The sequence below is a fragment of the Solanum dulcamara genome, chromosome 5 (genome assembly GCF_947179165.1).
Source record: "Solanum dulcamara chromosome 5, daSolDulc1.2, whole genome shotgun sequence".
Classification (NCBI taxonomy): domain Eukaryota; kingdom Viridiplantae; phylum Streptophyta; class Magnoliopsida; order Solanales; family Solanaceae; genus Solanum; species Solanum dulcamara.
In genome coordinates, this window is record NC_077241.1 from 17,402,991 (window position 1) to 17,417,190 (window position 14,200).

At 40.7% G+C, this 14,200-nt stretch overlaps 1 pseudogene; it reads right to left on the minus strand.

Annotated features, from left to right (window-relative positions):
• Positions 1-12,813: 12,813 nt before the first annotated feature.
• LOC129891024 (5S ribosomal RNA) lies at positions 12,814-12,933 on the minus strand (annotated as a pseudogene).
• Positions 12,934-14,200: the final 1,267 nt, after the last annotated feature.

Genomic DNA, 14,200 nt, shown 5'->3' on the forward strand with positions numbered 1-14,200 from the left:
GCAGCTCTAATTTATGTGCACCAGCTGTAGTTTTTGGGAGAGTGCTCTTCACCTTGTCCAACTGTTGGTTCCAAGGAAAATATACTTGGTTTGGGTGATGTTGCAACTGCTAAATTGAAAGAAATGTGTGTGCAAAATAGGGACACTGAGGTGCAGGTATTGAGACCTGTAGTTTACTCTAATTTCAATCAAGAAACTAGCAACACTGCAGATCACTCTCAATCCCAGAACCTGCAGTCTCTGAGAGGTAGTTTAGGTGCTATTTTGAAGGAAAACGTACAGGCTATGAGGACTAGTTCAGCAGCTATCCTGAAAGAAAATGTGGTGTAAAATAGGGCCACTTAGGCGCAGGGATCAGGACTTGTAGGTCCTCCAATCTCCACTCAGGTAATAGGCATGTCTCAAAACCTGCAGGTCTTTAGACATGCTTTGGCTGCTGGTTTGCAAGAAAACTTACAAGATTTGGGTGTTAGTTTAGCTCCTAGATTGAGGGAATATAGAGTGAAACATAGGGACACTCAAGTTCAAGGATTGACACCTACAGTTGGCCCTATTTTCAATCAAGAAAGTGACAAAAATGCAGCCCATTTCCATTCTCAGAACCTACAGGTCCTGGGAGTTTCTGAAACTGTTGTTTCAAATAAAACTATACAAGTTTTGGGTGTTAATTCAACTTCTAGTTTGAAGGAAAAGAGTGTGCAAGCTGTAGCTCCCAAACTTACATCATCCCAGCACTAAAGGCAATGTGTGGGTCATATTGGGAGGGCTGAAAATGATCAACATAATGGCTGCAGTTTCAGCACTACTTCTCGTGATCAAATCCCTAGTCCTTGCTCCCACCAAGTGCTAGACTCAAACTCCAAACAATAAGATAATTCCACCATTAAGGTTATGGAATTCTTTGCTAGTCCTAGTAACTCTAGCCAGCATGCTACCTCTAAAATACTAAGGACAAAGAGAGCTAGAAGGAAGAAATAAGAAAAACAGCAAGAAGCTACAGCCTCTACCCTCACAGCTGACAATTGTGAGGTGGTTTCAAACTCTTGCTCACAGTATGTACTCCTAGATCTAACCAAACCAATAAAAAGCCCAGATTTTAGTTGTGAAGACCCTCTTAATCTTACACCTTTGGACATTCAACCAACTCCTTTTATGCAACCTTAAAATGCCACCAACATCCTAGGCACACTCAATGAGGCTCAAACTTCAACTCTTGCTAGTGATGATGATTATGGTGTTATTCAATCGGAGGATGAATATGACCAAGACTTTCAAGGTAAGGTTGAACTTGAGGATGAAGAAGGGACTACTGAACAATCTAATATCATAGCTACACTATCAAGACCACTACTAAGGTCACGAATGATGAGATGAACCAACTAGCTAGTGAGCAAGGCTTATGACCTAGAGGCATTCACCACAATCCAAAATTTACAACCATTCATGCTTTAATTAGCACACCAAACACTAGGCTCCACAACCTTAGATCCCATCAATGATTAACACAATTGTATGGAATGCTAGAGGTATTAATACCAAAGGCGTCATAGACAGACTAAAGTTGCTCACACAGATCCATCAAACATCCATCATTTCCATCCTAGAACCTTTTTCTAACAATGCTCATCTCCAAAGCTTTAGAATCAACCTTGGTATGGATAGGTCTGCTTGCAATCCTAATGGCAAGATTTGGATCTTCTGGTCTCAGGATGTTGATTGTAAAGTTATCGATGTTGATGACCAACAGATCACTTGCGAGATGAAATATGTAGAGCATCAAAATGTATTTCTCATGATAATTGTTTATGGAAAATACAAAGATACTCTTAGAAGGCCGCTTTGGGATAGGCTCCTGCACCATGCTTCCACTAACCTTCCTTGGTGCACAGTTGGGGACTTCAATGTCATCACCTCTACTACTGAGAAAAGGTGGAATCCCTTACAACATGCAGAAAAGCTTCGAGTTTATCAGCGTTATTGAAGCTTGTGGCCTAACGGATTTGGGGTATCATAACTCAGACTACACTTGGTGTAATCAATGAGATATGCATCAAAGAATTTCAAAGTGACTCGATAAAGCTATGGTGTCCGATAATTGGTTAGCTGCTATGCCACACACTTCAGTTACTCATCTCTCTTCTACTGGTTCTGACCATAACCCTTTACTAATAGAGATGAATGCTAGACATGATTCTGCTATTAAATATTTTAAATTCTTGAATTGTTGGGTGTATAACCCTACTTTTCTCAAAACTATAGAGTCCTATTGGAACAGGCCCATGACAGGGAATCCAATGTGGTCCTTCCACCAAAAACATAAAAGGCTATCCTCCACCCTTAGCAAATGGTTGCGAGTGGAATTTGGTGACATTTTTGCCAAAGTTAAGGAATATGAAGAATTAGTGAAAAGTACCGAAGAAAATCTGATAGTGTCCAATAATGAGGAGAACAGGATGCAATTGCATGCTCTCAACGCCGAATACATCAGATTTCTTAAAATTGAAGAGAACATTCTCAAACAAAAAACTCAGCTACATTGGTTCAAGGATGGAGACGCTAACACCAAGTATTTCCATGCTTTAATCCATGGTAGGAGAAGGCGACTGTTCATTCACAAGGTTACTTACGAAGAGGGGGATTGGATTCAGGGTGACGAACATATTTCTAGAGAAATTTGTGATCATTTTCAAAAAATATTCACAGGTGATGAGTCTTCGATTCCAAAGAACATCTTCAATTATATTACTAGAATGCTCACAGACGCTTAGAGTGAAAGCCTTCAAGCCATGCCTACCATTGATGAGTTGAAACATGTGGTATTCTCCATGAATCCTAACTCTGCAGCTGGTCCGGAGGGTATGAATGGAAAATTCTTCTAAGCTTGCTGGGAGATTATTTCGGAGGACCTGCTAGCAGTGGTTACTGCTTTCTTCGGGGGGTATACTATGCCTAAGTTCTTTTCTTATGCTTGCTTGGTCTTGCTCCCAAAGGTAGATCACCCCAACACGCTCTTTGACTATAGACCCATTAGTCTCAGTAATTTCACCAATAAGATAATATCAAAACTCATTTGCCTCAGGCTTGCTCCGATTCTCCTCGGTCTTATTTCTCCTAATCAATTTGGGTTTGTAAAAGAAAGAAGCATCTCCAAAAATATCATGCTGGCACAAGAGATTATCCACGACATCCGGAAGCCTATTATTGGCGAGAATATGGTTATCAAGTTGGACATGGCAAAAGCAGATAATAGAGTCTCCTAGTCCTATACTTATCTGGTACTAAGAAGAATGGGCTTCAGTGAGATCTTTATTGATATGATTTGGCGAATCATGTCTTATAATTGGTACTCTGTTATCGTTAATGGGTCTAGACATGGTTTTTTCCAATCCACCAGAGGGCTCAAACAAGGTGATCCTCTTGCTCCTGTCTTATTCATTTTAAGAGCGGAGGTGCTGTCTAGAATGTTAAATAGCCTTCATAATTATCACTTCTACCATGGTTTTCATATGGAGAAAAGAGGCCCACAGATTAATCACTTGAGTTTTATGGATGACGTCATCCTCTTTACCTCCGGAAGAAAGGAAATGCTTCAGATTATCATGAAGGTCTTGACTCTATATGAACAAACATAAGGGCAACTTATAAACAAAAATAAGAGCCATTTCATGATGCATTCTGATGCGCTCCAAGAAATTGTGGATACGGTGAAACAGGTTACGAATTTCACTCAGAAGCATAGTCCTATTACCTACTTAGGATGCCCTCTATACATTGGCCGACAGAGAGTCATGTACTATACATACATGGTTTCTAAGGTTGTCAATATAATTAGAGGGTGACATTCTAAAATCCTCAGCTACGGTGGTCGAGCTACACTCGTGAGATATGTACTTCAGTCGCTCCCCATTCACCTCCTTTTGGCCATTACTCCTCCCAGTACTACTCTCAAACAGATTGAGAGAGTTACTGCTGATTTTTTCTGGGGGTGGAAGGATAACAAAAAAAAATACCATTGGTCTTCATGGAAAAATCTGTGCTATACTTATGATGAATGAGGTATTGGGTTGCGGAGAACTATGGGTGTGTGCAAATCTCTGTAGTTCAAGTAGTGGTGGATATTTAGAGCTAAACAAACATTGGGGGTGATTTACTTAGAGCCAAATACTGTCAGAGAGCCAACCCCATCACCAAAATATTATATTCTGGGCAGTCCCGTGTGTGGAAACATATAATGCATAACAAACACACTGCCGAACCCCACATTCAATGGAGGCTCCACTCGGGTTCGTGCTTTTTTGGTGGGACTATTGGCTAGGTGTCGGACCCTTAGCGAACTATAGACAAGAGCTGGGAAGAGCGAATAATGCTAGGGTGGCTGATTTTCTTATAGATGGGCAGTGGAACATCGACATGCTAAATCAGTTGGCTCCAGCGCATCTTATTCCTCTCATAACTTCTACCACATTACAGCCACAAGTAAACAAATTGGATTAGGCCATTTGGAAGCTGAATACCAATAGAAGCTTCACCTGTTCTTCGGCATGGCATCTTATGAGGAAACACAAGACCAAGACACTCTCCGACCACTACACTTGGCACAAAAACATACCCTTTAAATGCTCTTTTTTGTTGTGGAGGGCTTTTAGAGGCAAGCTGCCAACAGAGGAAAAGATAACTGCATTTGACCATGTTCTAACTCCATGTTGTTGCTGCCATAGCCCAGGTCTAGATACCATAGAGCATATTTTCAGCACTGGCCATTTCACTAGGAATATTTGGCGCTACTTTTCATATTCCCTAGGCATAAGGCATGAAGCCACTCCACTCAAACCTCTTATTATGAGCTGGTGGCTTCGCAAGTACTGTATAGAAGCTCACAAAATTATCCTTCACTCTACCCCAATATTTATATGTTGGAACTTGTGGAAGAATAGGTGCGCGAGCAAATACGGGGGAAGAGTTCTAGCTTGGCGAGAGTGAAATTTGCAGTTTTCAAGGACATCTCTAATCTTCTTAGAGTCACATACCCCTATATAATTTGGCTTTCAAACTGTATCTACACTATCTCCTATATATATAAGTGTACTTATGAGAAGAAGATCACCCAAGTCTCATGGATTAAGCCACAACTCGGTTTCGTTAAGCTAAACACTGATGGTAGTGCATTGGGTAATCCGGGGGCAATTGGGGGCGGTGGCATCTTAAGAGATCATATGGGTAAATTCCTCTTTGCTTACACCATACCACTAGGGGAGGGTACCAACAATCAAGCTGAACTAGAGGCGGCTATTTATAGGCTTAGATGGTGCATTCAACAGGGCTTTCAGCATGTTATCCTAGAAGTTGACTCGGAGTTGCTCAATAAATAGATTAATCATAAGACGAAACCTCCATGGAGCCTTCACCAGGTAACTCATGACCTTGTTGATATTTCTGAATTATTTGTTTTCTTTTCTTGTAGGCATGTATACTAGGAGGCAAACTTTACTGGTGATGCTCTCTCCAAGCACAGTCACACTCTTACCACTTTAGGCCACTACATCACCCTCCAGCAGCTACCTCGTGGTACTCGAGGATACTACATACTAGATATACTCGGCCTACCTAACTTCAAACGGAGGAAGACCAAACGGATTAAGAAGCCTCCATGATCTACTACTTTGTGTTGCATCCTTGGATTGAGCTCCCAATTGTAGTGTTTGTGATTCTCCATGTTATAATTTTATCCATGTTATTTGATGATCCTCTTTTTTACGCAAAAATTTTATTGTATATATAGCTTTTATGAGGATTAATCTCCTTCTTTTTTCCTTAGGTTTTTCCTTTACTATGTAAAGGTAGAGTCTCCCTTATTTATGCTTTCCTAGTCTCTTTGTATCAAGAGGAGTCCTCTTCTTTAGGTGCATAATTTCTAGGATCCACTTGCTTATATCGGGGATGAGTTGGCCGACCTTAGTAGAATGACCTACTTATGAATTACCATAGGACTAGAGGTTAGATTTATGTCCCCCTCCTTGTATTTTTCTATTTTTTATCTATAATAAAGCTTGGGGGTGCTAAAAAAAATAAAAAATAAAAAAATGGAAATATCCACTACTCTTACGTTCTATTGCCTACATAAGATGTAGAGGGTTTTACTACATCAAGCTTATTGGGTTGGAAGGTCTCCAGCCATATACTTCGGTATGTGTGCTCCAACAGTTCAGTCAAGCACAAGTAATTGCTCTTCGAGCAAACATGAAATTTTTTAAAATTTTAATTTCCTTTTGATCAGACTTTAAAGTCCCTAGAACTTGAGAGATTATTCATGAATGGAATAATGTTATCACGATGGAGGTTGAAAATGTACCAGCAAGAATAATTCCATAATATCAAGCATAGCTTTAAAAAGATCGCAATAGCATAAACCCTGAAGGTGAGAATGGTTTTGAGGATATTAGGATGACAATTTGGATACAACATTGTCATATTGAAACCAAAATAATTACACCAAAGATGTGGTCTCAAATGATGAATATAATGAAGATTCTGAATAATGCGAGAGTAGGGCCTAGCAATGTTGGAGCATCTGTTATACCCCATACTTTTGTACCTTGAGAGGTTTTTGAGTTTCAAGAAAGCTTCTTAAAAGATATCATGTGAGTCAGATAATCTATAACGCCATCAAATCACTCTAAGGAAAGGAGAATGCGATACCCCATAGTAGAGAAGATTTAAAATAGGGTTATAAGAATCCGAAAGAAGTTGGAAACCATATAATGAGTCTTTGGACTCGACTTACTTAAGTAGGCTACCAACTTGGAAATCTTACATACTTAAGCTACTTGATTACATACTAAGTTTACGTAACAAGAATTACATAGGTTTGTAAAGTAAGACGAGATTATGAACCCACGAGGGGAAAGAAAGGTGACACATGGAAGCATGAGAGAGTGCCACGTGGCAGCAGCTGGGAGTTCCATGTGGTAGTGGCTAGAGCAAGGGGGTGGGACCTATATGCCACGTGGTAGCCCGTGATTGAAGGAAAGGGATGTATTATCCTATGAGGGCTTGACACGTATCACTATTTAGGGCTTGACATATGTCACCACTGAGGGATTGAAACGTCTCACCCCCTTAGGTGTCCTATATATAATATATATATATATATATTGGATAAGTCATTCTAAAAGTCAATTCTATCAGGAAACTTCAAGAACCTTGAAGAGAAGAAACTCTAGAACTAGAAAGAGAGTAGGTTCGGCCAAGGAGAAAGAAAAGGTAAGTCTCCAATTTTGTTCCATCACCAAAACATTAGCAAACATCCCCAAATTTCTAGCCGCGCTAGAAGAGCTTCCGAGGTGAGTTTTGGCAAGTTTTGGTGAGTTTCGGGTAAGGTAAGGTTTTCCCTTTCAAATTGGAGTTTATAATGTTGTTATGTGGTATATTACATGTCTTAAACAAGGTTGGAAGTGGAAAAATTGCATAAGGATGGTTGACATTAGTAACAAACTAAATTGAAGTCGTCGTAGTTAAATCGAAGTCGAGTAGTGTGTTGCGATTGTGGTGCTGCAGTTGCAGCTGGTTGGATGGAGTATTGCAGGGATGGAAAGTGTTCTAAAAGGGGTGTGGGTACTTCTTGTTTCAGCCACACGACCCTTCATTTCATATTGTTAAAGATTTTTTGAAATAAAGGTTAAAAAACTCTATTTTGGTGTCGTAGTTTTAAGCAAGTTGTTTGGAGTTTGTATTGTGTAAAGTTGAAATGATTTACTTGTAAATATGCTGCTGGTTGTTGATGGTATGGTTGTTGATATTTTGGCCGAGTTGAAATCTCGGGGAAGGTTAAGTTATAGGGGAGATGCTACCCGATTTTCGGTAACTTCAGAGCTAGTAATAAGCTAGTCAAGGGAAATGGATAAGGAAATGATTCCTATGGATACGTGGTTGTAGAGTTGGAAACTGGAAAGTGAAAGGTCATTAACCCTAGTATTACTTTCATGTTAAATAGGTTCAAGAGATGACGAGGCGAGCGTGTTAAGAGTAATCCGTAAGAGGTATGTGAAGCTACCTCCTTTCTTTTGGCATAAGTATGTAAAGCTTATCCTTTCTCTTCTCTTGGCATGTCGTTGGAATAAGTTTGTAAAGCTTATCCTTTCTCTTCTCTTGGCATGTCATTGGCATAAGTATGTAAACCTTATCCTTTCTCTTCTTTTGGCATTTCTTGATATAAGTACCACATGATGTAAGCTTTGTGGAGTATCCCATCCATAAAGCTCCGAGCAAGATTTATTCGTCTTACCAACTTCCTAATGTTAGAACTTCCATAACAATGGAGCTACGACTCTCAAACCTTCTATATGATGGAGGGTAGTAAGTATGTGAATCTAACTCCTTTTTCTTGGTATGTCTTAGAACAAGTATGAGATGTGTATGAAATTTGGGAGTAATTCTATTCTTAAAACTCCAAGTATGGTCCATAAGTCTTATTCACTTCTCAATAGTAGAACTCTTATACTAGTTGAGTTATTGCCTCTCAAGGCTTCTATGTAATGGAAAGTAGTAAGTACGTAAACTATCCTCTCTTCTCGTTTGGTATTACTTGATAAATGCCTATGATTCCTGAGACTCTAGTTGATACGACCCCTAATGACACTTAGAGGGCACTTGGGATAAGTACCATTCTGAACCTCAAAGGATAGTCTAGTATGATCATTTTATTAAGTCTCAGATGATAATATGATGATTATTACATCGAGTCCCATAAAGGACCGGGTACGGTATATGATGATTATGACACCAAGTCCCATAAAGGGCCAGGTATGGTATATGATGATTATGACATCGAGTCCCATAAAGGGTCGGGTACGGTATATAATGATATGATGACGCTGAGTCCCATAAAGGGTTGGGTACGGTATATGTATGCAATGATATAATATGATGATATGGTGTTGAGGTTTGATATACGATTATGGTCCCAAGCCTCATAATGGGTCGGGTACGATATATGATAATGATGTGCACGATTTGTCTCGTAGGACACAAGTACAGTGCCTTATTGACTATCATATTTGTTTCCTGGATATCTACTTCAGATGTGACTTTGTTTATGAAATGGTATGCTTTATATACTCAGTACATATATCATAATGATCCTCTTTGCTCAGGGAGAGGGGGGAAGGGGGGAGGGGGGCTGCATATCATGCTCGCTGGTCCAGGTACTTATTTTGGAGATCCACTGGCTTAGGCTTTCCGCTCAGCTGTTTTGGAAGTGCTCTATTGTCTCGGAGCCTAGCCTTTTGGGTAAAGATCTAGTGATATATGTATTTATCTAAGGGTATGATGGGGCCCTGTCCCGTCATATATTACTATTGATATTCTTAGAGGTCTGTAGACATGTGTGTGGATGTGTGTAAATGTGATCCAACAATATGTGGTTCAGCTTTACTAGTGTGACTAATGTTTTGGAACTTCCCCTTCCCATTGGCAGCCTTATCGTCTTGCATGCCCTTACATGACATGATGCAAATGAAAGAGGTTATATGCAGATAAATTTGCTATCACCCTCTAGATTCTTGTATATAGTTCTTATAGTTGATAATTTTGTATACGGGGGTCCAGGTCGGACCCTAGCCACGGCTTACGGAGTTGGGTTGTGACAAAAATGGTATCAGAGTGGTCCTTCCTTGGAATGTCTACAGACTGTGTCTAGTAGAGTCTTGTTTATCGGTGTGTGGTGCACCACATCTATAAATAGGAAGCTACAGGACATTTAGGATGTTATCTTTCTTTTCTGTCTTAGATCGTGCGATAGAGCTATGTTCTTAGGATGAACTTTCACTAGCCTATCATTATGTTTGCAGTAATGCCTCTAAGGAAAGCAACAACCGCCCAAAATGGCAAGTCGGCGGCGGGGGAAACTAGTCAGGCCCCGAGAGTTACTAGGGTTCATGCCTAGTCTATGCCGATGATTGTGCTCCAGTCGGCAAGCTTTACTACGCCGCCACCTTTAAAGGAGCTTAGGGAAGAAGCAACTGCAGATCCAAAACCCCCAGTACTGAAGCCTCCAGTCCTACATCCAGGGGTGGAAGACAGGGCTATGAGAGATGCAGTGCAACTGCTAACCGAATTAATGGTAGGGCAGACTCAGAGACATGGGCTGGATGGTGCCAATAGGCAAGATAGTCAGAGGGTTCATGACTAACTAGCTTGTAACCCCCCATATTTTACGGGTCGAGACCTACAGATGACCTACAAGAGTTCATTCGGTAGATACAATGTATATTAAGAGTAATTAGGGCCTCGGAAACTGAGTCTATTGAATTGGCATCATATCGGCTGCGTGATGTAGCCGTTAATTAGTATGAGTCTTGGGAGTGATCGAGGGTCGAGGGTGCTCCTCTGGCAGAATAGGACGAGTTTGTAGAAACCTTTCTTGGCCACTTCCTACCTCCAAAAATGAGACGGTCCAGAATTGATAAATTCTTACAGCTAAGGCAGAATGGTAGGAGCATTAGAGATTATAGCCTTGAGTTTGACTCATTGGCGAGGCATGCGACCACTATAGTAGCTGATATGGCTGATAGGGTGCATCGCTATGTGATAGGGCTAGACCATTACTTAATTGATAGTTGTATGGCTATGGTTTCTCATCTAGGCATGGATATTGCCCGGGTACAGGCGTAAGCATAAGGGGTGGAAGATTGGCATCGGGGGCATCAACCCGATAAAGATTATAACGGAAGTTAGCAGAAGAGAACTAAATCAGGTGGGTATTATGGCGAGCTCCGAGGTGGGCATCCTCGACAGTATAGCAGATATCCTCTTCAGTCGGCCTAGAGTGCACCCCCGCAGTTCCCAGGTAAAAGATTTGGCAACATAAGGTATTCAGGAGACGGTCAGAGCTCTAGGGTTTTAGGCTCACAGAAAAATAAGAGTTTACATCAATCGAGGTTATATTTGCCTCGGTGTTCTCATTATGGTAAGTTTCATTTTGCGGAATGCTATTTTTCCACCAACGCTTGCTTTGTTTGTGGTCGTTAAGGCCATGTTATGAGAGAATGCCCATCCAAGTGCAGTCCAAGAGGTGCAGTTCAACCTACCAGGTCAGTTTCCGGTCCTTCTTCTTCTTTGGGTATGTGCCCTATGGGGTGGGGTATACAGGTACCAACAAGCCGTAGTGGAGACCATGGCGAACTTCCTCCAGATCAGGAGGCATCATCAAACATGGTTACAGGTATACTATTAATCTTCTCCCAGGATGTGTATGCATTGATAGATCCAGGCCCCACTCTATTATGTATATATCTCCTTTTGTTGTCGATATTTGGCGCCCTGTGTGGCTGTGATAGACTATGATATGCATATATGTGTTGGCCCTATGAGGATTTGTTGGTATTTCTTGAGTGCAGGTTTGGGATAGTAAGGAATACAGAGGAAACTCTGCCAATTTGTTTTTTGGAGATAGAAAGAGAATGAGATATACGGTTGTAACATATCTTGAGAGATCGTATCCACGGTAATGATAAGGATGAAAGCTCATGAAGTAGAGAAGGGTATTGTGTATATATACCTCCACTTTGGAAAATAGTGGGATCCCTCAAAGATAGGGAATAGAAGTTCCAAAACAACTGAGGCATTGTGAAATTATCAAAGGAACAAGTGTTATCCATTGGAAAAAATGTGATAAACAAAATATGAGACACGTGTCATTAAAGTATAAGTGCCTCGAATGGAGAATCGGACACGATTATAAACACTAGTGACGTACTGAATGGGATGAATGAAATGTGGCTTTGTCTAAACTACTACATTAGTTATATGACTCGAGTACCAGTACTTGGACTAGATTGGGTACTAGTTATTGAGAATTCTGAGCACCCCATGGTTATATTAAGGTTTCTTATAGGGGAAACCTAAAGTATAGATGAGTTAATAGAAGGTGTAGACATGGTGCAGTATGTCAAATGTGTTGGAACATAATCATATGCGTATAAACAATTGAAAATAAATAGAGGATGACACAAGTACACCCTAAAGGGGGGAAGTGGACAAGAGAAATACAAGCGTGAGAGGAAATCAACTAACACTGTCACATGTTGATAGGACCTCTTAAATTTCAAGCGAGATCCCATACTGGCACGAGTTAGTAAGAGTTCAAGGCCAACAATAAATAGATAGAAGCCGCGGTATCTGAGACCATGCGAAGAATCATGGGTGCCTACAAAAAGGGGTGAATACAATAAGAGAGTAGGACTAAGTAAACTAAGGGCCGCAAAAAGGGTAGTAGGGCCGTGTTTGAGTAAATATTAAGATATGGCAACAATGTCATTGGTCATTTATATCGGGACGTACAAGTAGCAAGGAGAATAGAAAATCTCCTATGGTAGGAAATGAGAAGACCAAGGAGTACATAAAGGAAGAAACGAAAGAAGTAAGACAAAATAACGTTAGCACGAGCAAGTCCTAGTGTGAAGTCGATATGTAAAGCAACACGGACCGGGAGACAAAAAAATGACGTTTACTTCATACCAGTGGTATAAGAGTAGTTGTGCAACCTACGAATAGTTATATACAGCATAAGACCAAGAAGAGGAGTACATGATGAAAAGGAGTTATGATATTTTGGAGATGTTACAGAAGAATACGAAGAGAAGGTAAATCAAATGGCCAAAAAGGACACAGTCATAGTTGAATTAAAAATCTACCCCAACACCGATTGTAAGAGAGAAGAAGAGAGGGAAAGGCGAAATATGAAGACTAGTGAGAAGACGCTAAGGTAAATCTTGGGCTAAGATGAGTGCCTTCACACATTATTGCAAGGATGACAATGGAACGTGACATAAGGACTTCCCAGGAGGGTCACCCATCCTAGTATTACTCTCACCCAAGCACGTTTAACTTCGAAATTCTGGTGGAATCCGGTGCGTTAGTGCTGCTATGATCTCACGAGATGGGAGAATCCGAACTAGTGGCAAAGCAACGAACAAAATTATGTACCTAGAGTGTTATAAGTTACGATCAAGGAATTGTAAAAAAGCTTAAGCAAAACAAACAGGATTAGCTGATTACTAACAGATGGTGCACTTGTATGCCACAGTTGTTCAACATAATACCAGTTAATGATAAGGCAAACCACAGAACGTCTATACAGGCATTATGTGAGGGGACTTCAGCACAACTTGGTTGCCAACTCTGATGGGCAAAAAGCAAAACCCAAAAGGCAAGGGTACCAGTTGATGTCATCTAAAGAAGGCAAGAAGTAATATATGAGGTTAAAGATTCCACAATACGACCTTGGCTACAAGACTCACTTTCCACTCCCTAGACATATAATTCTATATGGAATGTTATCCGCAGATTAACAATATCAACACATGTTCCTTCAATCAAAGACTACCTGTCCAGTCAAGATTGTGTAAAATTATAGATCAAGAGGGTGGTAAGACTTTACAGAGTTCCCATAGCTATTGTCTCAGACGAAGGAGCCCGAGTTATAGTTAACTACTAAAGATCAGTCCAAGAATAGATTGGGAAGACAGATAGGTCTTCAGACACCATTGTACCTTTAGACCGAAGGATAGACTAAGATTACTAGCTAAACGCTAGAAAAGGTGTTACGTTCCTATACAATTGACTCCAAAGGTAGCTTGGATAATTGCCAACTACCTGTCAAGAGTATTTACTACATCAACTATCATTCTAGTCTCCAGATGGCCCTGGAAGAGACTTGGTATGGAAAAAAGAGTAGGTCGTCAATTGGTGGGTTGATGTTGGTAAAACACAACTAATGGGCCCAGGCATGGTTCAATAAGCCATCGAGAAGGTGAAGCTTATTCAGGAGAGAGTGTTAGCAGCTCAGAGTCGATATAAGTCATACGTAGGTAATCGACATCGACTTTTAGAGTTTCAAGTTAATGATTGGGCATTTCTGAAGATACCCCACAGAGAAAGTAATGAGATCCAGCAGGAAAGGGGACCTTAGTCCCAGATACATTGACCTTATCAGATCCTCCTCCGAATAAGCAAGGTTGCCTACGAGCTGGACTAACTAGGGAATCTGGAAGTGGTACATTCAGTCTTCCATGTATCAATGCTTTGCAAGTATATTGGTAATCCAACCCGGGTATATCCCGTACAGGGTATCCAGGTCACATAGGAGTTATCCTACGAGAAGCAACCTATTGCCATCCTGGGTTGGCGAAGTAGAAGATTGTGA